General features: G+C 36.0%; 1 long non-coding RNA gene across 1 annotated transcript; it reads left to right on the top strand.

Moving 5' to 3' along the window:
- Positions 1-21,216: 21,216 nt before the first annotated feature.
- Positions 21,217-22,805, top strand: LOC144354637 (uncharacterized). The gene is made up of 3 exons (XR_013420978.2): positions 21,217-21,297; positions 22,048-22,125; positions 22,301-22,805. It is a non-coding gene; the product is annotated as an uncharacterized LOC144354637 (long non-coding RNA).
- Positions 22,806-27,086: the final 4,281 nt, after the last annotated feature.

Genomic DNA, 27,086 nt, shown 5'->3' with positions numbered 1-27,086 from the left:
TACGTTTTGTTATTCATAGACCCTTCTCGTTAATATGCTGAAATTACACAGAAATATTTTCGCAATGAATGAGCATACATGAAATTACACCAGCATATCGTAACTAGACCCCCCCCCCCGCTACACACAAAACACGACTCCGTCACGTAGATTGACGGCATTGTTGCATTTCGTTCATTTATGTGGTTATATTTGTCAAGGCACATTGGCGAGACATTAAGATTCCTTCTTATACATGCCCAACTATGCAATAAAGACTTGCCGTTCACGACGTGAAATTATTTCTGGTTTTGATCATACAATTCGGAAATGTAACTAAATGTATGAATAATCAAACCAATGATTTATTTTGATAATTTCCGATTACATGAACCATAATTATCTATATTTGTGTTTTGAATGGTGAGAATGTGACCAAGAAGCTGAATAAAATTATAGAAGATGTTTGTAAAGTTCAACAACTCATCTAAGGACAATACATTTTACTATGCTTGGTCAAAATACTGTAATCAAGGAACGGCCAGAAGTTGAGTCTTTGTTTCTAATTTAGATGGACCGATTTCAGACTTGTTTCGCGTAGAGAATCAGCAGAATGGTAACTAGGAAAAATAACATCACATATTCAAGGAAAACATTTTATAAAAGCGGTACTTGTGAAATAAATACTGTAGTTTTGATGAGTTCTTTCAGTTGCCGTTTTTTTGACATAAACAGGACTATTCATGGAAACAGAGCTAAACGTATAATATGATTGCAAAGGCACCTATACTCGACATTTTGTTCTACTTTAGCAATAAGAATACGTACCATTTTACTGCATTTCCCAGAAAAGGGTAATGTAGAAAACAATCATTTATTATCTTGAAATATTGTGTCTGTTTCATTTACGTTATTGCTATGGGGCCATGGAATATGACACTAGTAAAATCGGTACAGATACTAAAATAAGGTTGCAATTCCAAAAAACGCGTTCGTTAGGATGATATAAAGGGGCATAAGCTGAGTCTGATGGCTATTTTTCTTATGGTCCGGCTAGTACTAATGACGTCCTTATGAAATTTGGCCGGTTATAAAAAAAACATGCTGTGCGTGTTTATCAATACGGTCACGGGGACAATCTGTTTTGTTCGAACAATAATTCACCGAATAACTGTAGTAATTTTGCGTGCACTGACTTTAGTTGTGTCACTCCGCCGATCCAGTTATATGGTTTCTGTTGATCAATCTAGAGCTTACTTAAAAGGACGCCAAATAGCGTAATGTGTGCAGTAACAATACTATTTTCGCTGTGAAACTAAATATAAAGTGTTACAGGGGCGCAGGATTTAAAGAGGCAATATAGATAACTTTGGGCATTTTTGGACCAGTTATTAAAATTTTTCTTTTGATACTGTATTCGTTCATAATCAAAAATATATGCTTTATCGTGAAGTAAAATTCCACTTTTTGTAGCGGAGTTAGAAGTATTCGTTCGCCAAAGAACGGAAAAAATCGAGTGCGCATGTGCCAAAAGATTTGCCTATACGTATAGGTAAATCAAACTGATAGTACGCACGCGCACTCGATTTTTTCCTTTCTTTGGCCAACGAATACTTCTAAGATCGCTTCAAACAGTAGATTTTTATTTCACGAAAAATCAAATATTGTTGATTACGAACGAATGCAGTATCAAATGACGATTTTGAAAACTGGTCCAAAATGCCCAAAGTTATCCATATTGCCTCTTTGAGCATTGTTAGTTTTGAAGACTGTGTGGAGCTATACACATTTAATTCCGATTTTAAACAAGGTGGCAAATAAATTCGCAAATACTTGCAAATCAATATTTTTGCCATGGCTGTACTGAGAAACGCGTACAGCAGGATTTTTTGTACCCGGTCATAGTTCATAAGAATATCATTTGAAAGTTACTTAACTATACTGAATCTAAAACACAGAATTTCCGTCTCTAGATTCCGAACAAGTAATCACAGCCTAGCAATAGAAAAGAGTAGGCATGCCCAACCTAAAATTACTTTGGAAAACAGGATTTGTAAACAATGTACTTTAGCAGACATAGAAGATGAAATGCATCTCCACATCAAATGCCCAAAATATCACACATTGCGAATGGATATATTATTAAATATAATGTTTCCTGATGGAACCAAATCTGACCAACAGAAATTTACATACTTAATGAAAAATTCTAACAAAAATGTAATCAAACTTGTTGGAGAATTTATACACAGCTCGTTCTTAATGAGAAACGAGAAAGATACTTAACAAAAACACTAAAATCTTTCTTTTATTATTTGCTATAGTTATTTTGTTATTTTTTTTATATCTCACTTTTGTTGCTATAAACTGATGGAAACACTGTATTTCTAAGGATGCAATAAATTATCTTTATTATTTATTATTATTTGTACAATATAAATTAACAACCGAACCATAACAAAAATACACCAAACTCAGCTTATGGCCCTTAATTTATTTATTATTCTGACAAGCAACATAACAAATATGTTTACATTTTATTTTGTTCAGTTAATAAATCTACATGTATATCTACTAAATTATTAACCGGCCAGGGCCTGTATTTAGAAGGGTATGACCTCGGACGTTGAGGGCTCACTTTCGGTTCCAATACATGTTGCATGTTTTTCGTTTCTTTTGGGTCCGTTCTGTATTGTTTTGGGCCCGTTTGGGTCCGTTCTGTATTTATTTGGTTCCGTTTGGGTCCGTTCTGTACTTATTTGGGTCCGTTTTGTACTTATTTGGGTCCGTTCGGCATTTTTTGGGTCCGTTCGGCATGTTTGGCTCCGTTTATGTTTTCATAACACCCATTAATAAGGCGTAAACAAAGTGTATTCAGGTAAGCAGCTAGAAAAATATAGGTAGGGTAGGTCAGATTTTTTTGTTATTGATTTTTGTTGCATTCTTCACGCCCGAACTGTAAACAAATATTAAATTGACTTTACAACTTGCTAGTGTGTTGTTTTCTAGGATATAAAAAAAAAAAAATTATGCTATTCTAATTGTTTACAGTTGTATAAAATCAATATTAAAAATAGACTATTTATAACATTTATCGCTATAAAACATACCGTTTTTACATTAAAATAAAGTTTGCAAATAGATTATAGGTACACATAAATACATCAAATTCGACAAAATAACTTGTAGGCACTTTGTTAAAATTTGATGGATTGTCAATTTCTGGCAATGCGCAAGTCCCGAACACATCGTGCTGTCCGGCTCAGGGACACAAGCAAACTTTATGAATTTAGTCCCAAATGAATTGATAACGCTCAGCACGGGCGATTTGAACATCGAGTCCGTGTTTCCGATTTTTGCCCACGGCCCTTGTTCGTTTTCTTCAACCTCACAGAACGATTGTCCCCGTTCATGCGTACTAATCTTCTAAATCCTCAAAAGTTTCAGTTGTAAGCGAAATAAACGACTTTGGTGTCCGAACATTGTGCTTTGAACATACATTTTTTAACGCACAAACGACGACCGCACTTGCACTGGAGGCGGCCATTTTGGCATCGTAAAATGGTGGCACGTAATGTGGTATGCGATCGTTGATTGGCTAAAAGACTCATCGTCGACCACACGTTTCCAAATACCATCGGAAGTCGGGACGAGAGACGGAACGTCATCATCAAATAGCAATTTTGTTTTTGATTTAGTATTAAACCGTGCAATAAAATAAAATCATATATATGTTGAAAACAAATAGGATCAGGACGTATTTTTTAGGTGGGGTCGGGTTACCGGAAACACAACATTTTTTAGGCCTAATCTAGCAGTGTAATTGTTGCAAGCAATAATACCATAAATATTACACTGATATTGATGATGATGCTAGTGTTAAAGTAATCAATTAAACGCATATCTAATTCCTTGAAGTTGAGCTATAATTTGTTATGAGAACATTTACGTTGTACTTGAATAGCTCATCCATGCTCACAGCTAATGTAAGTATTAATTTTGTTTGCTATAGACTCTTCGTCTTCCAGTTATGTTCACAGTGCACATTAGTTCACAACAATGACAATAACAGATAAGGCTGTACAAAGTAGCCTCAATTGTACTGCATTACAAAGGGGAAACGATATATATTATTGATATTAAATCATGCTCATCATCAGGATTGATGTCTATTTCATCCAGACTTTGTTCTTTGTATTTACATAATGTTCGTGATTCCATGGCCAGCAAAACTTTGCTGATTTGGATCGCTTGAACTGTGCGTTCCTGCTTTATGGGATACTCACCATGCAGTCTTATATCATGACCCAAAAACTTGGCAAAAACATTTTTCAGCGCATTTTGTTTTAAGTTAAGGAGTTCGCACATGGTCGCAATATGCTTCCTCGTCCGAGTGGAATGCAGGGTTTCTGAATTTACATACAAATATGTCTGGTGATGCAATCTAAGACAATCTGTCCATCTATAATACGGGCTCTGCAAGCCTTTGAAATTTGCAAAAAAGTAAGGGTTATCAACTGATATACCAATAGATTCTTGTGACTTGTATAATAATTCCATAGCTTGACCTTTCCACCCTTCTTGCCTTTAGTTTCGATTCTTGTAAAATATTTAAGCAGTTCCCTTTCAGTTGTGCTCAGTGATTCTTCATTTTCAACATTTTGTAAAATGTGTCAACACCTCTCCACTTCGTTTTCTATTAAATACAGTAATTGATGTCAAAGTTAACTGGTGTAGCTTTATTAGTCGATTTCTTCTGACACTGTCATTTTTGATGATAGATATTCTTTGAGTTTACTGATATCTTCTGCAGCAGGTAGTTCATCAGCTTTATTGTAGTTGCAATGTTCGATAGTACCTTGGATGATAGTTCAATACTCCACTGTGACTAATAAAGTCTTTGAAATTCCTCCGCACGTTTCACTGTCTCATCATTGCTTTCCATTGTGGCATTTAGTACAATATCACAGATTTGACTCGAATTGTGTCCAATCTTCAAAACTAAGTTTGGAGAACCATACTACGCTCCATTGGAGTCAGTATGTGACTGGGCAGATTTGATTGTGGTTTTAAAGTTTATTGGCAACACACAATATTCTATATTTTGCAGTCCTAATGGTCTACCTGCAATGACCAGTTCTGTGTCTGATGTTATCATTTTGTGCATAAATAATATGTGTTTCATGAATAATTTATCATTATCAAGACTCTTCATTCCATGTTTTTTGAACAGTCTTTTACCAAATTGCAATGTTAAAACATCCGTCTTTACCACATCCGTTATTCCGTCTTGTTTCATATCAGATAGCACTTTCCAGAAATCCTTGCTGATAGAATATGGGATTGGCGTCAGTATTAATGCTTTGGATTGTACTCGCCGATTTTCTTGTTCGTGACTGTTCCTAAACTCCCATTTACTTGCATAATACTTTTATGAGGAACAGTCCATCACAATATACACAGAAGGGATTCTTCAGTTGGTGGCAGCTGTTTTGTTACAAGTTCATTGGAACCATTCTTCAACACCTCAAAGTTATGCATTTTGTTGCCCCAATAATTTGAGAAATTACAGGCTTGCTTGCACTATATCACATTCGTTGTCTTTATGTTTTACTTTCAGGTGTCGCGCAATTTTTATTTGCTTTGTTTCCCTGAAGAAGCAATAATTTGCTTTATTGTATATTCATTATGAGAGGACATTTTTACACTGATACCAGGCTTAATCTTAGCAGCTAGCATTTTGAATAATTGTATTATTTCTCTCTATGTCCTTGGTGCGACCCTCATACCTTGGTTCAACAACATGCCCACTGGTAGCCGGACCATTTGCATTTTTATTTTGATAAACAGTTTGATCTCTATTTGCAATGAGCAGACCTCGTTTCCATAGACGGCCCACTAACATCAATGGTTTTCATATTATACAAGATTCAACTTCTTCACTTTCCATAATTTCATCACTCATACTGCTGTCATCATTAGGAGTGTACTTTTCATCACCAAAATCTTCTTCATGTCCTCGTCCTCGTCTTGAGTACTGGAAACAATACCAATAAATATGGCCACTATTTCAATGATCACAATTATATATGCAATACATGTCAATACCCTGCCTACCAATGACCAGTCTAAATGCATTCGCAGAAAACCACGAGACTTGCTGATTAAGTGTTTATTTAACATATATTGTATCAAAGAGTGGTTTCAGGTGTACTATAGCTGATGCATGGCCATCATGTTTATAATCTATAATGAGTGTACTAGTCCATAGTGTCAGTTTCTGGGTTCCATTCATAAAATGTCTGAGGGAAAGTGTTTTGTGCCAACAAATATTTGTCTGTATAATATGAATACAAGAGCTATTTATTGTCCCATAACGTTTCACAAACTCACACCTTGTACCTGTAATGTAAAGGGATAATTCCCAAATAGGAACTACCGTCAAATTCATAATTGAGGCCGCAGCTTTAATATAAGCCGCACCATTAACTTGAGACATTGTTTTTTGTACAAGTTTTGATCCTAGAGAAACCCTGCAATATAAACCGCACCCAAAACTTTCACGTTTGCGTGTGTTAAACAAACCAAACGAGCGCCACATAATCTAGAAAAAGATATACCATTTAATTTTAAAATTTAGGCATAATTTTTCAAACATTTCAAACTTCCCTAACGTCGAGATTAAAGTCTAATTCGGATTTTTAAGGGTTGTTGACGCCTATTCAAGAGTATGTTTACTGTGGCTAAGCGTGAATGGGTAAACATCGTTTCAACAATGAGGTGTTATTGCCGAGAACAACTAATTTCTTCATTAAAAAAAACCATGCCATTATCCCATCAAAATCAAAGCCAAACGATCACACTACACCGTTGGAAAATCTGTTATGCGTTCACCTTCAAGTCACTGAACTGTCATTAACATAATTAAATGAGCTATGCTATTTTGAACACGTTGGCACAACCCAGCGTTTCAATTGGTTAAAAGAACAGTTTCCGGTCACTAATGTGCATGGATAACATGGCAGATATCGTATCAAATCAAGCGTTTACATGCGTTCGAAATCAGTCGTTGAATGAGTTATTGTCATACACTATTTATTTGTAAATAATAGAGGTATACTGAATTAAAGGTCGAGTTCCTGTTTGTTGGGCAATTGTTATTGTGTTTTTAATATTGGTAATATTTCAAATCACTTGAAAATGATACAATGTGCAAAAGTTAAACCTTTCAAATGATGGTCTTCTCCACGACATGGCTTCATAGTATGACATGAATATCAAAGAATCAAACGTTATTTGATGTAACTGCCAATTAATTGTAATCAGCACTGAGGGCCCCACCCACTAAAATGTCAATTTCAGTCTTGTGAACTATTAGTGCAAATTTTACCAAATTTACAGGTGATGTCCTTGGTATTCGAGGTGTGCTTTTTTATTTTATCTTAATTAATGGGCTAATTATCATATTTAGTTAATTTAAAATTTCTCACATATCTGACATGCTGGCCAATGCTGCCCTTCTGTACAAAAGTCAGCTAGAAGATTTACCAAAAGATGTCGTCAACACCATGACACAAAACCATATTTTTTCCTAACTCAGATATGACCTCTAGATCATAAGTACTATTTTTTACATTTATTTCATTAATATGTTTAACGTATTAAACATTTTTGGACTAAACTATTGAAGACCTGACATTTTGCTACCAAGTTCAGTCACTATTAATCCACAAGATATTAACAAAAAGTAAACATAGCGACACTAATCTTGCCCTGTGGGAAATTGAATATTTTTATACCATTTGGGTTGAAATCACACTTTCAACTGCACTGTTATTTGGAAACATAATGACCAACTTAAGTCTAATCCTGAATCCTTAAGTCTCTACATTGCAACATTATGTATGCCCAAGCGTGTGTATGTTCCATGCTGATTCTGAGCGAAGTTAGTTAGAACTCGTTAAATAACGGTATTATAATGGGAATAAAAGGCTCAGCACTGGCCATTATAATGATGTGAGCTTAAATAACAGTCTACAAAAAAACAGCAATAAAACCTCTGTCTGTTATATCTCACAAGAGGTGGTATTCCACCTTAGGCCACTCCGACTTAATTTTATGGATGACATCCGTGCGCGCATTAGTTTTCGCCTGTTCTCAAACAAAAAAATCTCCGACGATGAGTCTCCACAGATCGGTTTTCTGTCCGGAACTTGCCGACTCATATTGTCGCAAAGCGCCGGCTTGTCGTAAAACTCGTTTTAGACTACCTCAAAACGTGCCAATTTTGTCGTAAATGATCTTCTGCACATGCGTATTGCATTGCCGGGAATTCCAACATGCCACCAAAATACGTTCATACAAGCATAAAAGTTCAACAGAAAACGGAGGGATTGTTGTGGTACGCAATTGATGTCGGCCAAGAGATGTGACGTTTACACAGCTATACAAGAGATCAGTAGCGGCCAGGGAGCTTTGCCCAGACAACACAGTTAAAGCTAACCCCCAGCTGTGTAGAGAGAAGCAAGCAAGAGCATTTCTGTATCATTGCAATGTTTTGTTGGTTATTGTCATAAAGTAGTGATATGTACATTCCGCCTTGACTTGCACTGAAAATGGTGTTCATGCTGTACCTTGAATGCAGTGTTTCTGGCTGAAGGTACATCATCTACTACACGTACTAGAGCTTGTCTGAAATGGTTATACCTGTGACAGTAATACAGTACGAGCTGTACCTCCTACAAATAAAGATTTCTTATTGTTTTGTTGATACTGTGTTCTGTGGTTCAATTCGTAATACCAGCTCCGTAGTCTTGTGGTTTTAGCAGCATTTTTTTTTTTTGCAGGATTTTTTTATTTCGCTCCCTCGCATTAGTTTTTGGGTCTCCAGAGAATGTCATCCATAAAATTAAATCAGTATGGCCTTAGTGGTAGTATTCCATTTAGTGTTAAATGTGTCATGAATTTGGGATCAAAGGTGTACCTTACCAAATATGGTCAACTACAAAAAATTCCCATGTTAAATTTGTTTGTCTGATGCAGTTGGAACAAATTAAATCCCAAGATGCAGCAGTGAGTAGCTCACGAACATTGGCCTGGGGTGTCTGGTTGCACATTAAAAACATTACCTAACAAAAAAATGTTGTGGTAAAACAGAAACTTTGCAAAAGCACATTATGATATCAGTGGATACTTGCCAACAATAAAACAGTTCGTAGTCGTCATTTACCATGTTTGTTTGAGACTCCCTAAGTAGCTGAGTTTTCACGTGTTGTAGTGTACGCAAGTAGCTGAGTTTTCACGCGTTGTTCTGTACGCAGTAAAGTAAAACATATATACATGTATAAGAGAAAAGATTAACAAAAATTAAAACATAATACAACTTCACAATATGTTATTACAGTCTAGCAAGTATAAATGTGCAGAAGGCAGAACTGTTTGACAATGGATCGGCACTGCATACATTATTTTTATGTGGAGTTGGTTTACTTCAAGTTAGTCGCTTTACTCTTTCTAGAAAAGAGCGTAAACAATTCCATTACCATACACAGAAAGCTGAGGAGGAGCCTGACGAAATACTAACTATTATACAAGATGACATGGATCAGAATAAAACTGATTTACCACACCTGATTAAAGAAGACAAGGGAACCTCCAATTTACATCGGCTTAGGTCACATGTTAAAGGTATTCTTTGTGCTGACAGTCTAGCTGCTGTGATAGAGAAATGTAATTGTACTGATAATCAGCTACATGTACTCCAGCATAACATTAGATCAACTATAAATTTTAGTGACATAACTTGCATGTCACAAGTGGAGACATAGCATTCACTGAAGAGTAGAATACACTATTTACTTGACTGACTCCATTCTTGTACAGTTTGTAATTCAGTACACATTATAGTTATGCACATTGCTTCAAAGTGTCACATAATTTATTTAGCCAATCTATTACATTCACCCTGCTGATTACATGAGTCGACATCCTGACCAGGCAAACCACTGTAAAGACTATGTTTCACGTATTTATACATACATAAATTTTATAATTGAGAATTCCGTACCCCCTCCTATGACAATGGCTGAAATTATGCAAGCAACATCGGAAAATGAAATCTTACAGAAAATAATGGAAGTTATTAACACACAAAAGTGGTATAATTTACATCACCATGTTGTACAAAGACGAACTGTCCACGGCCAATGGAGTTGTGTTACATGGAAACAGAATTGTCGTTTCAAAGAAATTGCAACAGAAAGCCATATCTTTAACCCATGCCAGTCATCAAGGTGTTGTGAAAACGAAAAAGTTGCTGAGAGAAACTCTTTGGTTTCCAGGTATTGACAGAATGGTGGAAGAAACTGTAACCAGATGCATACCATGTCAAGCATCAACACATGGATCAAACCAACATGGACCAAACCAATTGTTGAGCCATTAAAAATGTCTACACTGCCAGATGGTCCTTGGCAGAGGTCTTAGCAGATTTCTGTGGTTCATTCCCAAATGGTAAATATTTTTTGGTAGTTATCGATGACTACAGTAGACATGGAAATTTGTCATTCTACATCTGCAGAAGCAGCTATCCCGAACTTTGATGCAATCTTTGCCACATAAGGTATACCGGACATTGGCAGACCACTATTGGTTTTAACATATAATGAAGATGAGTTTAAAAGCTTTTCTAAATATGCCGCATTTAGATATAGAAAAGTAACATCATTGTGGCCAAAAGCCAATGGAGAAGCCAAGAGGATGATGCGAACGCTAGAAAGTGCAGCCAAGCTAGAAGGCAGAAACTGGTGCCAAGGACTTTTTCAATTTCTGCGTCAGTATAGAGCTACACCACATTCAACTACAGGCATTTCTTCATGTAAGAACATTACATCAAAGAATAGTTAAAATACTACTTCAATTGAGTAAGAGGAGCCACATTACAAGTATATCTTGCAAATATCTATGTAATTTTAGTACTGACACTTAATATTTTGTTTTTTCTCAAACATCAAGGAAATATTGTGCATGCAGGTATAACATCTGGGAAGTTGCCATATGTATATATCGACTTTAAGTGCCACGTGACTCCAACTTAAATATTCTGTTATCTTGCCAAAGTACTTATCTGCAACTAGATAACGGATTCCGTGAAAACAACCGTTTTGTCCTCAACTTCATGTCATTATTAGTGGAACTAGATATATTTGAAGAGGTAAGTATTCATGCAAGTCATTACAGAATAGATACCCTATTTCAACCAGTAGAACAAATCCACATACCATGTGTTATTTTTGGAGACCATGATCGTTTTCATATTTTATAATTAAAGTTAAATGTGTAAATACAATATTTCTTCACTTCCTATATGCATATATACTACTGTAGGGTATGATTTGTACTGACCATGAACTCCGAATAAACAGCTTGATCTCCCTGTTACATTACTATTTTTCTGTTGTTAATATTTTTTTTGACAGAAAACATACATACATTATAGATTATGGTCATCAGACCCACGGGAACTAGTGAAGATGATGTTCCAGGTCTAATATGTTTCAAAGTTAGAAATAATTAATTTGTATCTCCTCAGTCCATCAGACTTATAAATCACATGTTGGCACACATTATTGGAGGTTTGGAAGGTGTAGGTGTGATTGTGTTAAGCTCAGAGTTTGCACGAGCGTCCCTGCAAAATGAGTCCCAGTTAAAAATGTTAAGAAATAAAAAAATTGGAATGAACCTCTCTAATACTAGGATTTTAAATTTGTATTTTTGTTGAATTTTGTTTTTATGGAAAAGCATTATTAATTCTGTTTTTAGGTAATTTCTAATGTAGGCATGTTGCATGGTTCTCAAGTTTGTTCTTTCGATAGCATTTTCACCCCACTCTGACAAAGACCAGGAGGGGGCTTGCAGTTTTGCCTTTATCAGTCTGACCATGCGTCCAGTGATTTTTCGGAGATTTGGTACAAAGACAAAGGGACCACACATATGCACGATTATGTACTCTTAGCCTTTAGGTAATAGTTTTCGAACACACGGGAATTTTTGCCATTGTAACATTGGCTGCTACTCCCACTTCTGCAAGAGCCTGTGGCGTAGAGTCCGTGATTTAGGTTTGTCCAGGGGATATCACAATGACAGGCGACTGAGAAAAGTGGTGAGAAAATCGCATCGTTAGAAGATTACTACAAAGTGTATGAGTGCCTATGTACGCCATAATTATATCAATGGTCCATTTGCTTCAGACATGTGGAATGTTCATAACAGAGATATAGACAACAGAACAAACGACCATGTGGAAGGTGAGTGTCACATTTCCACGATCTCTTAAAATGGTTCTTCCATAATTGGGACCGAAAGATGCCAATAACTGTGTTATTTCATGCTTCACACTCCCTGGTGTAGCTCTATTGTATAATGTCAAGTTCTCGCCAGAAACTTCTATTGTTTAGGTAATGTAACTTAAAACAACTTTATTGTAATCATAGAGGAAACTTGATTTAGTTCAGTTTATATCTGTTTTGGTTGGTTGGTTGGTTGGTTGTGTGCAGAACCGGTCAGTATTTGGTGACAAACAAAGCTTCAGTCAAGTTCATTGCTGCTTGTCTGAGCTCCAGTTATTTTAGTTCTATTACCTCGAACTGCCGAGTTTCCCCATAATGAGTGGTGCTTTGTGTATGATGCTGTTTCCCCATGAAGGGACGTTCACACTTACTTTATATTATATAAGTATCAGTTCAGTATACTTTTGTCAGAAAACTTGCAACAAATTGTTAATGTTCGAGATAATGAGAATGTTAAGAATGCACATCATGTTTCAACAGTGACTGGAATTCACGTGTCGCTGTTAGTCATCCAGCGCTTTGGTTTTTCATCCGACACATGAAAGACACACAGAGCAGCATCAAAGACACACTGGATGCTGTCAACAGGGGTGATAGAGCACCCAGAAGAAGTAAGAAGGGGCATAACCTTGAAGCCAGAATCAGAAGACTAAAGGAAGAATTGTTGTATGGCACCAGAACCATTAACGAGTTGCACATGCAATAAAGGTGTTTAATTAATCCTTATCCTGTCAGGCCTGATCAGGGATTATCCACATATGTACTCAGGTTTTGTTGCAAACCCATACATATTAATGACCTAATTTGCATACTGTTCTTTTTATAACTCAAGAGCCAAATTTCAGATTTGAAAAAAACTAAGTGCTATTTTCAACAAAATTCACCACCGTAAAATTAAGGAGGCATTTTGGATGGAAAAACTAGGCACTATTTCCCCCAATCGTACTGAATTAGAAGAGAAGAACATATTTTGTAATTCTTTATTTGACTATTGAGGGCGCCCTATTCATGCTTTCACACCTTTTGTTATTAATTATTCATAACCTATTATTCATTTTTACAGTATACTTTTTCAGTACCTTACTAATATCTTTTGTACACACTAGTAGCAGGTAATTTCCTAGTTTTTACTTCGTTCATCCATTTTACTTTGGCTAGAAAATTATTGATCTATTTGCTTTTACCACACACCAAGAGGATATTCATACATTGTGTCCTATATTTGTACAGCAACCCTGATATTTGTTTGTCTTTCATTCATTTTAGTTTGTTGTTTGATAACGGGGGTTTTACATCTCTCCAAAACCATTGTTTGAAGTCAGAGACGTTTTGAGCTTCATTTGTTATATACAAGTACTTTTATGTAAATGTTCTAAAGCGATCAGCAGAGCTGATCATTGCTTTGTGAAAAACCGTACATGTTAAGTGGCTTATTTGCCTACTAATTAACATATTTTTAGCATGTTATGCTTATAACTTGCGATTTAAATGAAATTTAGTATGTAAGTGCTCTGGAAGTATCTACAGATATTCTCATATATTGTTGCAAAACTATGCATATTAATGACCCATTTTGCATAATAATAATATATTCTTAACATGTTTTATTTTTATATTTTTTGTCAATTTTACATTTGTTTAACCTGCTTTCAAAGAAGTACACAGTTTTAAAAAATATCAGCTCATTTTTTTATTTGTGAATTCTCAAGACAGTTCGATTTTTTTGCAAAAAAAGATAGCGCTATTAGCGAACAGCGCCTTTTAGTGGCAATAATTTGTACTTTATTTTGTGACTATTACAGATTTGCAGAAGTTTTCCATTTTTTCAATTACATAGAGAACAGAGAGTCCAGTTGAAATACAACCAGTTTTATATTCATTTCCGGGGTTTGTATGCTAGATAATGACACTATGTATGTGCAGATCGGAATGAAAATAAGCAAATATACAATTAAGACCCACACTTATCCTTATAGATATCCACATTCCCCACTTATAAAAATTTTGAAAAAAGAATCTGAGGCAAAAGTGGATTTAGATAATTGTTGAGCCTTCATAGAAAAAAAGCTTTCTGTAATGCAAGAAAAATGTGTTGATGTATTGAATGTAAATCCTGTGATGTCACGGAGACTGAACGTCCTACCTAATGTCCTGCGACTCAAAGCTGCCTGAAATATTTCATTTCCTTAAACATTAATGGCTTAAAATACGATTTTTTTCTTTGGAATATCAAACCTTCTGAATATTGAATCTTCGGAATATCGAGCTGTCATCGTAAAAACAGTACTCTCCGTACAGACAATGGTCATGTCACAGTGGCATATTTACACATCCATCAATAACATGCTATTCATAATTGAAAGTCCATTATGCTGAACAATCTATACTTTGACTTTGAACTATAGTAGTTTATATTCATATCCAATTATTTTATGTTATGAATTTCATCTCCACCTTTCACACATAACATGTTGGCTCTCAAAAAAATCCTGCATGGACATGTCTCGCGTTACAAATTCACAATGAATTAATAAAGCTTTATTTGACAACTATAATGTACACTGGATATTAAACTCCACATCTTCTTCATTGTCTCAGAGAAATCATCACCGATGACAACAAAATGTTTACTATAAGTACAGAGCAGAAAACAAAACAACTTCAATGAACCACAAAAGTGACAACGATGAGAAACGTAATTGATGAATGCTACAATACAGATGATGAAAAAGATGCAAAAACATTGTATGCCATATTTCCCAGGCCCGTTTTAGGGTCGGGTATATTAGATCAAAGATGTTGTTGTAGTAGTTGTTGTGTTGCGTGACATGTTATATTCTAGTTTTTATATCATCAGTTTCAAATTTAGATATTTTTTAAGAAAAATAAACTCTTGGCCAAGTTTGAAATTGATGGGGTCGGTCAGTCCTAAATAATTATCGAAATATGAATAGTTTTGGTTTCTCTATGCATTAATTCAAAAAGGTCACTATAAGGTCACTGTTATCTGCTTTCAAACTGACCGTCAAATTTGATGGTTATCACTGTCCTAATGGTTGATTACTTTCAATGTCCTAGTCAAAAAGTATTTATACAAGACTGCTCATGTTATGCTTTAAATGCTTGATTCAACCAACAGGCATTTGAATCATCCATCTCATTTGCTGGAAACCTTTATACATCACCTGTGCCTATACCCAAACCATTTTTTTAATGGTACCACCTTGCATATAATGGGATTAGGACAAATATGGTTAGAGCTATTTATGATATGAGCACCAACAGATTACATATGTTGCAGCATGACATATTATTATTCAGAAACATTTGTACTGCATACCCCAATATCGTCAGTTCATTCATAATCAGTAGATCACAGTTGAAGCGTAGCATGTAGACTGGCGCAGTCGGGGCGATTAATTTGTTTTTGTAGTTTAAATAAAATAAAACAAATCGTGAAATGGAGGTGTTAGCGCGAAATCACCCCCGATTGGTTTATTCTGCAGGAAATGCATTGCTATTAAATATTCATGAATCACATATTATAATGAGGTGGGCTAGGAAATACGTGCATAATGTGGTCAACATAGTAAAGGTCACACTGCAGACCCAACACGGCGGCACGTTGAAATTCGAGTTTATCGTAGTCGTCGTTTCTAATTCATCACAATGTGTAAAAAAGTAACTCGTACTAGTAGTAGAATTAAACAATCAGCCGACGTCTTCTCGGTCAGAGATCAGTTGAAGAGACGTTGTGATTGGCTTAGATGATTGTCAATTAGAACACTCATTAACATAATTACCCGTTGAAAAATCAACGGGTTCCTGCACTGTCGATAGAGGGCCATGCAGAATAAACCAGTCGGGGTGATTTCGCGCTAACACCTCCATTTCACGATTTTTTTTATTGTATTTCAACTAAAATCAAAATCAAATTAATCGCCCCGACTGCGCCAGTCTAAGTACCATGCTCAAACATGACATGTCACTTGTTATGGTTGACCATCTTGTATTGCTACCCACATGTTCTTGTTTAGCTATACTTTTTGATATATTTATTTGTCTGTGTTAGATATAAATTGTTCCAAAAATCACAAGGTCGCTTGTTAAATATTCTTGTTCAAAGGCAACAATAAAGATGTTATATTTATTTAAAAGCCTTGTTATTCAGTTGTATACTTCTTTCACGTTTACAATACAAACATGTCCCTCCAAGTGGTTGAGCTTTAATTACGATAATTCAACTCGAACTAGATATCGCTGAAATGCATATCAGTCCCCATTGCACATGCTTTATACTCCAAAAACGGTAGTTGTACCACAATTGCTGGCAGATGGACAACATTTTTTCTTCAATATTCCCTCCAAGTTGAGCGCACTCTAGCAATCTCGTTTTACACTAATAAACTGACGGGGAACTATTTTAATTTTATGATGTAGATGGGTAAGTGTAATTCACCGATAGATCACCATTCTTTGACACCTCCTACCGTGGGAGGCATGACATGCGTTAAATTGTATTCAACGCATTTATTTGAGGACACTGTCGTCATCATATTATTCAACACAAAAAGAGTATATTAACCACCTTAGTCCAGAACTAACAATACAATTACAAAGAGTTGGAATTGCTGTATTCCCAATCCCAGAATTTCAAATTCAGTCATTACGCTTATGTTAACATTGTAAGCCCTATGTAAAGATTTATTGTAGGGCACAATTGCAAAAAGCATTCATATTCATGAGATGTTTGGTAATGTAAGGTAATTTTAGTGCTTCATTCCCATCCTCAGACTTGCATTTTCTCAAACGTACTTTAAACAATTTTAGCACGTGCAATAACATAGACATGGACCTCAATTCCAACATAATTTTAATCAGGATCCACAACATATGGTACACAGCATATGCTGACAAAACAAACGATGCTTTGAGAGTGTCTATGCCCATAAATAAACGAAATGTAGAAAAGGCTACCAGCATAGCAAATTGGACTGATTATTTTTGCTAGGCTGCCCAACGATCCGTGGTACATCGTGGCCATTTCACAATGTAATCTCATCCTTACAATTAATTAAATACAAATTTAGTATATTAGTCTTATTTTTGACTCGTTGTTAACATAACTCTGTACTATGGTATTGGTGATATATGAATTGGTGCCATAGGATGGTACTTGATGGCCAACCAACCTAATCAAATATGTATTTTGCATTGTACGAGTGCAAAATAAGTTATTAGGATATTAGTACCAGCTGTTTTATACGCATGCGCATTGGCCAATCCTGTCAAATCTCGTTATCTGTTTTGGGGCGTGTCTGGTTGATGTGAAATTGCTTCAGCTGTTGGGTAACGGAATTAACTGGTGTAGGTGTGAAAACCGCTGTAAAGTGGCGGTAAATGAATTTGCGCGTTTTTTTCGCTGCCATTTTCTGAATAATTTGGAACAGCAATGGAAGCCGACCATTTAATTGATAAAAATCTTGTCCAGAATATGATTTTAAATGGCCGAACTTATAGAGAAATCAGTCTCGTATTGCATGAAGGTAAAATCTCTTTTTACCTCCATGTGTATTGAAAAGCATGTTTCCGGGAAGGAGAGGTGTCGAGGTGGCGTGGCGTGGTGAGTAGATTTCTTCCCCGGGACGCCGTGTTGGGCGTCGCTACCTAGAGAGAGGCGGTGGTGTCGAGCGGCCAACATAGTAAACCAAACTTAAAACTCGTGATAGTGATACTGGTGCAAATGACTATGGTCGAACAACCATGAAAAATAAATGGCGGGACTTTGGTGTTGTACATTTAGCACAGAAATAAAAGACACGCCCACAGTTGGACAACCAATCATTTTATTATTGATCACGATGTACCACGGATCATTTCCACGTCTTTTGTAAACACCACATACACGATGTGCCGTCATCCAATGGCGGGATGAGCGGCTTCCTTTGTGCACAATCAGCGTCAACTTCATGGAAGAAGCACGACGCACTTGCTAAGCCAGACCGTCTGGTGGCGCCCTACTATTTCATCAATAACCAAATATACGGCTGATCTGCACTGGCTCGGAAGATGAATTCTGATTGGCTAAAAAAACAAAAAAACTTATCCTGTTCCCGAATTGGACATTTGTTTATTTGCAGTAATTTCCAATTCTACGCCAGGCCCTTATGTTTTGCGTCGCATGCACACGATTGAAATATCATATAAAATGGGCCTAATACACCAATGTTGTATTTATTTAATTGTAAGAACGAGTTTACATCCTGGAATGGCCATGCCACGATGTACCACGGATCCCAACGACGAAAGAACGACATCAGTGGCGACACTGTTCACATTTATAGTAAAACTTGCTACAAAGTATCAACTAGGTTCCACGCAATTTTGAAAATTGGATTGAGGTCGTTCACAGACGTCGGGTAGAGAAAATAAGAATTATAAAACTGCTCAAGATTTCTTTCGCAGCCACAGGTTATCGTCTATTTTGTTGACAAACTAAAAAGAATTCAAAACTATGCAGGTCTAGTTAAACACACAAGAATGTGTAAATGTGCATTTTTATCAGATATATACGTATCAATTTGGCCCGAAACTAGGTCACGGCAAAACTTGACCGAGCAATATCATGACAAAATGTACTCTGTGCTCATTTTGTATACGAAATTGTACGTGAACGTCATGTTGTGGTGCTTCGTGTCAAATTAGATCGTGGGTCACTACTAATGGCACAATCTGTATCAGAGATTTAGTGATTGGACATATGCAATTGCATCATGGGCATTATATTTACATCCTGTGAATTGTGATACCAAATTCTCCTGTTTATAACTTTGACAACCAGGGTGTGATTGCTTAAAAATAAGTCTTTAGTAAGGCTTCCAAAACTATCTTCCATCTTATTAGAAACCACTGCGTTAAATAGAACACGAGTCAAAACTTCTAATATTGTGGCCTATTAAAATAGTTTCACTTGAAGAAAGAAACTCAACAATTTTTTTTAAAGCCTCTTTAATTGGAATACATTCAGCAGTTGTCTCATTTTTTGATTGCAGATGCTTCAGGACAATTTTTTTGGTTTTCTATATAAATCCAGCTGACAAGACGGACCAATGGCAGCCAACTGTAAGATATGTGATGTGCGACCTGCAAGAACAAACAGAATGCCTTGATAAGATTTATGACGAATATGATATGTCCTCATGTGTGATATGTTAAAGGCGTTATAATTATAAACACCATATTTGCTATAGTGTCAGTAGCACAATTGCTTAATATGTAAATCACCCCTCCCCCAACACAAAATAATTCATATTTTAATGATCCAACATACAATAACTGCAATTTTTATTTTATGTGTACTTCATTTGTAACTGTACTTCTAATAGAGCAGATACGGTAAATAAGACTTATTTTTGATAATCCATTGTATAGTATGAATTTCATGAAGGCATAAATGTGTTTATTAAATAAAATATTTATAAATGTTTTATGAATTTACGTCTGAATAAATATTTTATAAATTTCTATAAAAGACAGTCATGCCTTAATAAATAATAAAGCTAGATAGTCATTGCATCACACCGTGTTTGATATGGGACCCATAGCTATGTATACAGCAAGTGTAAAACGCATGACAATTAAAAACTATGAATAACTTACTCAGATCAGTGGTTTCCAAATCAAAATAAACCCAAGGAACTAATGACTTTTTAACTGGTTGAAGAATTGGAAGAAGCTGCGCTGCAGGAATATAGTCAATGTCACGGATGGTTGAAAATGTAACAAATGAACTGAAGATCTTACTTTATATTGTTTGATTATATTTATATTAATTCGTATATGTTTGTCAACATGTATAAATCATGGAAACACATTGTGCACAAATTACAGTAGCAAGCGGTTAGGTAGATGAATATTTTTTTTTCTTTACAAGTGCACTTCTATTTAAATCATGCTTTTGAAAAAAAAATCGTAATAATTATTACATTTTGAAATTTGAATGCTCGTCGAGTATGTGTCTCGTGCGTCATGGTCATACATGTTATGTTCTCTTAATTCAAGGCGTCGTTTCTTGGCATCTCTTGATTGACTTTCAGCATGACATTTAGAGTTTTCCTTGTCAATCTGAAAAGCTCTGGCTGCTGAGAAAGTTCTCTGGGATAACCCTAATCATTCAATTGTCAAAGACCTCTCAATATAACAGAAGTTAATATAACAAATCAATAATACAATTTTAAAAATTATGTAAACATTAAAATAATTAAAAGTTGAGGAACAATTAAATAATATTTTAACTGACTCCTACCTGAAGCATATTAACTGTTTACATCCCAAATCCTTCCATGTTGTTTACCAAGAGGTAAATAATTAATGGTGTGGACACAATGGATTCCTGCAAATAATGTGCAGCCACCTGCCTAAACCGTGTTTGGTTTCTCCTACACATTTACATTTAAAGGATATACACACGTTTTGCAACTTTTTTGAAAGATTATCAACTAAACACCCTATTCTACAATCCGCCTACCCTCTTTTCATTGTAACAGGGCTGTCATTAGAAGCCTGCAGCCGGCGAAATCATACGGCTGTGATAATTTCGCCGGCTGTAAGTGTGACCCGGAAATTGGGGGAATTTGACGATTAATGAAAATGCAATGAATAATAACAAATTTCATAGAAATAATACGAGTAATATTAATAAAAATAAGTGACTAGATACACACCAAAAACGCGTACTCGTAGCGAACACGATTTTGCCGTGTTAAAAGGACATCTGAACGTAGGAAGTAAACCATGTGGATTAAAACGCGCCCTGTGATTCGTCGAACCAAAATTTGGTTTGTAAGCAACGTTTTGATTGGGCATGTGACGTATGACCTATATTTAGTACATTGAAAAAACATGGCGCTACCCAGCAAGCGATCAGCGATCACTCTTTGATTGTGGAATGATAAAAAAACACGGAATGAAGGTAAATTAATTTTTTTATAAAAAATAACATGACTTGTTGCCGTTTTTGATAATGGTTTTTGTAATGCCTGATTGCATAATAGCAATAAATAAAATGGGTGAGTTGATGATAGATCGAGATGAGAGTTTTGTCACAGTCAGTGCATGTAAACATCGTTTATCCACCCTGTTCGTCCGTGTCCGGGATCTGTGTAAACTAAAATTGTCAAATATATATATATTCTTAGTTTAATTTCTCATTTTTTGTGTTTTCATACTTCATAATTTCAATAAAAGTTTCTGTAGCCATGTGCCGACTGCACGATCGTGATTTGTAATGGTTGTCAGATCAGTGACTGTGGATATCACCTATTACACTTGTGCATGCCATGATAATACATTGTTAGGAATTATATATTTTTATTTAATTTCCTTATTTTTGTGTTGTTGTAGTAATTCAGAGTATTTCTATTTGTTGTGGTAATCAAACACTAAAATATATAGAGCACACTGCATGTATATATTTTTTTGTAATTTTGTGTACTGTTAACGTTTCAGATCATGGTTTACATATTATGCCACATGGCCAGTGGTTACTGTTATTGTGGCAAAAATATTTTTTAAGCAAGTGGTGAGTGTTTATGTAAATAAACGTAACTTTCTTCCAAATTTATTTTATTTTATATTTCACAATAACACTAATATTTATATTTACTAATTTACTATGTATTAATTTACAAAAAAATTACAGATCTATTTATTTATTTTCAAGAATTCGAATGTCTAACAGTGATAAATGATATAGATAATGGTGATGCATTAGCAACTGGACCTTCTTTTATTAGTACTGGTATGTATACTGTTGTAGATATTATACGTAAGTCTTGCATCTCAATGTGATGTGTACATCCATTTAATGAATACCTCATTCTGAATATAGTAGCCTATACTTCCAAATCCAACTTGGTACTGAAAGATGAAATTAGATAAAATTTTAAGCATCATTTTTACAATTTTATTTCTAGAGCATGAATGTAGTGATGGTGAATCAAACCCTGGTCAAAGTATCTGTGAGGCAGAGGCAAAGCATGGTCAGTCAGGGTTAAAGTGCAGAGCTGCCAGCAGTGATAGTGAACCTCAATGCCCAGCCCAGTCACCTGAACAAGCAAACATGATGTTAAGTGAAATATTCCCTGGTGTAGATGAAGATAAGATACATCATTACCACAAGTGACAGAGATTGTCAATCCCATCTGAAGGATAAATTTAGCCATGAGTGGATCTTTTCACAAAACAGCTTCTGTCCTAAAACTGGTATTTGGTGGCTAGTCTATGTAGAAGGACAGGAAATGTTCTGTCTTTTGTGCAGAAAACACAAATGTGTCAACCTAAAGAATAGAAATGAAGTGTTCAACAGTGTGCCTTCGGTTAGATATAAAAAAATCACCTGTGCAGATCACCAGAAAAGTAAAAAACACCAGACAGCTGTAACAACTGAACTATTCTGCAAAGTATCTAATGAGAAAGAAAGAGTGAAATGTCCTGGAAAAAGTCTTCACAGCTCTTTATTGGCTAGCAAAAGAAAGTGTGGCCAACAGAAAAGCTCTATCCCTCATACAACTAATTGAGAAGCTGGGTGCCTCTGATTTAAAATATTTTACTTATAGTGCTCCTGCTTCAGTGAGAGAAATGTGCCTTGCAATTGCACAGGCGATAATGGATAGCATATTGAAAATTGTATGTCAAGTTGGTTGCTATGGAATTCTTGTCGATGACATGACTGATATTTCAGTTGTTGAACAGATGATTTCATTTATACAATTATTCAACCCAATCAAGGGATCAGTGGAGACGGCATTCCTTTTCATTAAGAATGTACTCTCGGAATCTGACTCAGCTGATGCCAAGACACTATGTGCTTGCCTTTGTAATAAGTTAGAAGAATTAAATCTTGATGTGAAAAAAATGAAAGGTATGGTTTCTGATGGAGCGAGTGTGATGTTGGGCAAGAAAAATGGATTAGCTGCAAAACTGAAGGCTATTAATTCTCATATAGTGTTTGTTCATTGTGTGTGCCATCGTTTGGCACTCGCATGCACTGATACTATTGTAAGTCTGAAATATATTCAAGAGGTTGAATTGATAGTCACCCAGTTATGGAAGATGTTTGAAAATTCACCAAAGAAGATGGCTCAGTTTCTAAAGACACAAGAAGAATTACATGCCATAAAATTATCTAGTGTAGAGTCACGCTCCACAATAAAAAAAAAAACTAAAGAAAGCCTGCAAGACAAGGTGGCTGTCCTTTGACTCTGCCATAGAGTCTGTATTTGAGGGTTATATAGCAATTCTGTATACTTTAGATAAACTCAAAAAAGATCCTACAGCATATGGCTTGCAGAAAAAGATGAAGAACATTGTCGCATACGACTTATTTACCACTTCCGTGTCACTGAGAATGTTCTAGAACCATACTGTGTCCGGATGAAATATTCTAGATATTTTTTAGAAACTGGTTGAATAGGTAATAGAACACTGTAGGAGGCAATAAAAGGTAATGGAACATTCTAGAAATTTATAGTAAATTCCAGACTCATTATGTATGCTGATGTAATGGTCTATTTATAGAGAGTGTGGGTATATATAGGGGAGTTGTTCAGCACTGAGATCGGATCGGAGATCTTGTTGAATTGTATTGGAGTTTAAGCATCTAGTCATTGGAGTAGTGGAGTTTTACCACGTTATTGTACTTGATGTTTGCAGAGTATAATAATACCAGTACCAGTTGAAACCTCATCTGTTGGCTCCGTGTTCGTATTTTATCATCGCCGCCAGGGAAGTCTTTCTGTTACTGTTGCCATTTTGGTATTTGAACCATCACACCTGTACTATACCAATAACGGTAATATTACGTTGCGTGTGACAAACATTAGATTTCTTGGAACTGAGCAAAACATTCCAGTATGGTACTTTAAATTTTGCTGCTATAACTCCAACTGTAACCAGAACAAAGGACAGATTATTTAGTATCCTGGAGGATTTGTTACCACTTGTATCCCTAAAGAAAGACCTGTCTCCAGGTGGTAGGTTGGAACTGGTTTGTCAAGGAATAAAATATACGGAAACCCAGATAACTCACCTGCATACTAAATTAAGAAATTACATCACAGCACTTGCCCAAAATATTGACAACAGGCTACAATCAGCACTTCCAGTACTTCAGAGCTTTTCTATCTTTGACCCAACAGCATTGCCATCTGGAGGCTATCAATGTTTTGGCCAAGCAGTTTTTGTCTGACAAAGATTTTGATGTCAAGTCAAAGCAGTTATTGGCTGAGTGGAACAAATTTAAATATGACATAGATGTATGGAAGCAAGATTTGCCAAGGAATCTGCCTCACCAAACACCAACTGAATGGTGTGCTGTAAAGTTGTTATCTATGAGACATTCCTATAACTACACTGAATTAGCCAAAGTGTGCGAGGCATTTTTGTCAATCCCAGTTTCCAATGCTTGGCCAGAAAGGGGGGCAAGCAGAGTTCGCTTGATCAAAACCAGAATGCGGAGTAGAATGAATGAGGATTTGCTGCAGGCTTTGATGCAGATATCTATAAATGGTCCTCCAATTTTCTCAGATGATTGTAATGCCATAATTAAAGCAGCTGTTGGAAATTGGATGTCAGTAAAACAATGAAGGAAGCTACCCATCCATGACAATGAGGATTCTGAAAGAAGAAGAGAAATTCTCAAAGCAGTGGAGGTTTTGAAGCTTTTGACCGACGAAATCAAATATGATACATGTAGTGATAGTAAAATAACTTGTATACAGAGTAAGATTGGTAGTTTAGTTATTTGTCTATTATTATTATTAATGACAACTCATACTTACCCTATGCTGTTACAAAAAAAGGGAAAAACCATCATTTGTTGATACAAAATTGTTAAGCCAGTGTTTTTCTTCTCAGCTATCACCAGATCACACCATTTACACTTCCATTCACTAAATCGTCTACGGCGAGAGGGGGTAACCCCTCTCTCATACTCTCCCACGTGGCTTCGGGCACGTGCCGGGCCTACGGCCATGCCAGCTCTTCATCTGCTTTTTTTAATTCTCCCCCTGTTCATTTTCGTAGTGACAACCCTGTTGTAAACTACACTACACACTCATCGTCAAAATCAATTTGGCCGAATACATCGTCATCATGATTATCGACGTCTTTTGTGTGCACAATTTCTTCCTTAACGTGTACAGTGTGTACAGTAGGGAAAGTAGACCTATGTGCTTGGAAATTGTGCAGCAGTAATTGTGTTCTAACGTGATACACGCTTCAAAACATTTAACGGAAATCGTCATTTTTTCAGAAAATTCCGATGATTTCCATTGTACTTGATGGACGACAAATCAAGCTTTCGGCTATGCGACTGTTACGCGCTGTTTCTCTCCATAAACCGACATGAGATTTCATGCAGCACAGTGCCAGTGTGTTTCAGCAAATAAGTGTTTGGAAGGACTAAACTACAAGACCTGTTTAGCATACGAATATGTAATTGTGGTGTACTCTGATAGCTTTAAAGAGCACTTGCAGACTTCAACTGGTGTTCCAGTGACTGGTAAAGGCAGGTTTGAAGCTTAGGGCTAAGAAGTGCAAGTTCTCCCAGAAGAAGATCAAATATCTTGACAATGTTGTATCAAATGACAGCATACTGAAGTCCTGAGGGCCTGGCCTGTACCTAAGAAGTGAAGACGTTTCTTGGGGTAGTGGGATACTATTGCCGCTTTGTTCAAGGCTAAGCCACCATGAGTTAACAACAGATGAGACTTTAAGTTGTTAAGAATGCCAACCAGCGTTCGGCTTATGACCCCACCGGTCCTGGTGTATCCTGACTACAGCAAGCAGACCACACAGAAGGAGCCTGTTGTAGCGATAAGCAGTGCTCAACACACCTTGGCCATCCCTGTTGTTGAACTGTTGAGAGTAACTGCAAAAGCTGTTTCTAATGACACTACGGATGAATGGCGGGAGCTACCGCGCCGGTGATTGACAGACTGTGTTGGTATGTTGGGAGATCCGCTTCAGGAAAAAAAGAAAAGAGTGTTATTATACCTGGCCCGCTCTGTTGATTTAATTGTGACTATGGGAAAGCATTGTATTACCATTAACTCAAATTTATATCAGTAAATAGTAAATATGCATGTTGCATATCGCACAAAACAACTATGATGTTATCCTAGCTTGGAAGTACAAGTATATACATTTTTACCTAAACAATATCGTTTAAATAATTATGGTAAGTTTATATCACAGATCTTAAGATTTGTTGTCTTTGAATCTTTTCATGTTGATTACTTCAATTAAGGTGTAATAAAGAATGCAGGTGGAAAGGTTTGAACATGACTTACCAAATTTATGGTTTGATTTATTTTATGGTTTAGAGTTAGATATGCAAGTTCAGTGGCTGCATTGAAAGATGTCATTTAAGTGGGATGCGAAGACGACAACGCTTCATAATAGAGCTTCTGTGAGAGTTGAGATGGGAAACGGGAAAGATCCTGCTAAATTCCTGACCACTGCAAATGAAACAACACTAGCGGATTGGAATGGCGGAGCGACAAAGAACAAATTATTATACACAGTTAAAGAAATTGTTGATAAAGACGAAGGAACAACACTTTTAAAAGACAAAAGTATCCCCAATTTACCAGGAGACAAATGATACAGGCAGTTTTTAAAAAGAAATCCTAGGGTTAAACTACTAAAGCCCAGAAAACTGGAGATGAAAAGAGTGTCCAAGGACCAAGTGGATGAATG

This window comes from Saccoglossus kowalevskii, chromosome 7 (genome assembly GCF_978046115.1).
Source record: "Saccoglossus kowalevskii chromosome 7, keSacKowa6.1, whole genome shotgun sequence".
NCBI lineage: Eukaryota > Metazoa > Hemichordata > Enteropneusta > Harrimaniidae > Saccoglossus > Saccoglossus kowalevskii.
This window is presented reverse-complemented; position numbering and strand designations above follow the sequence as displayed.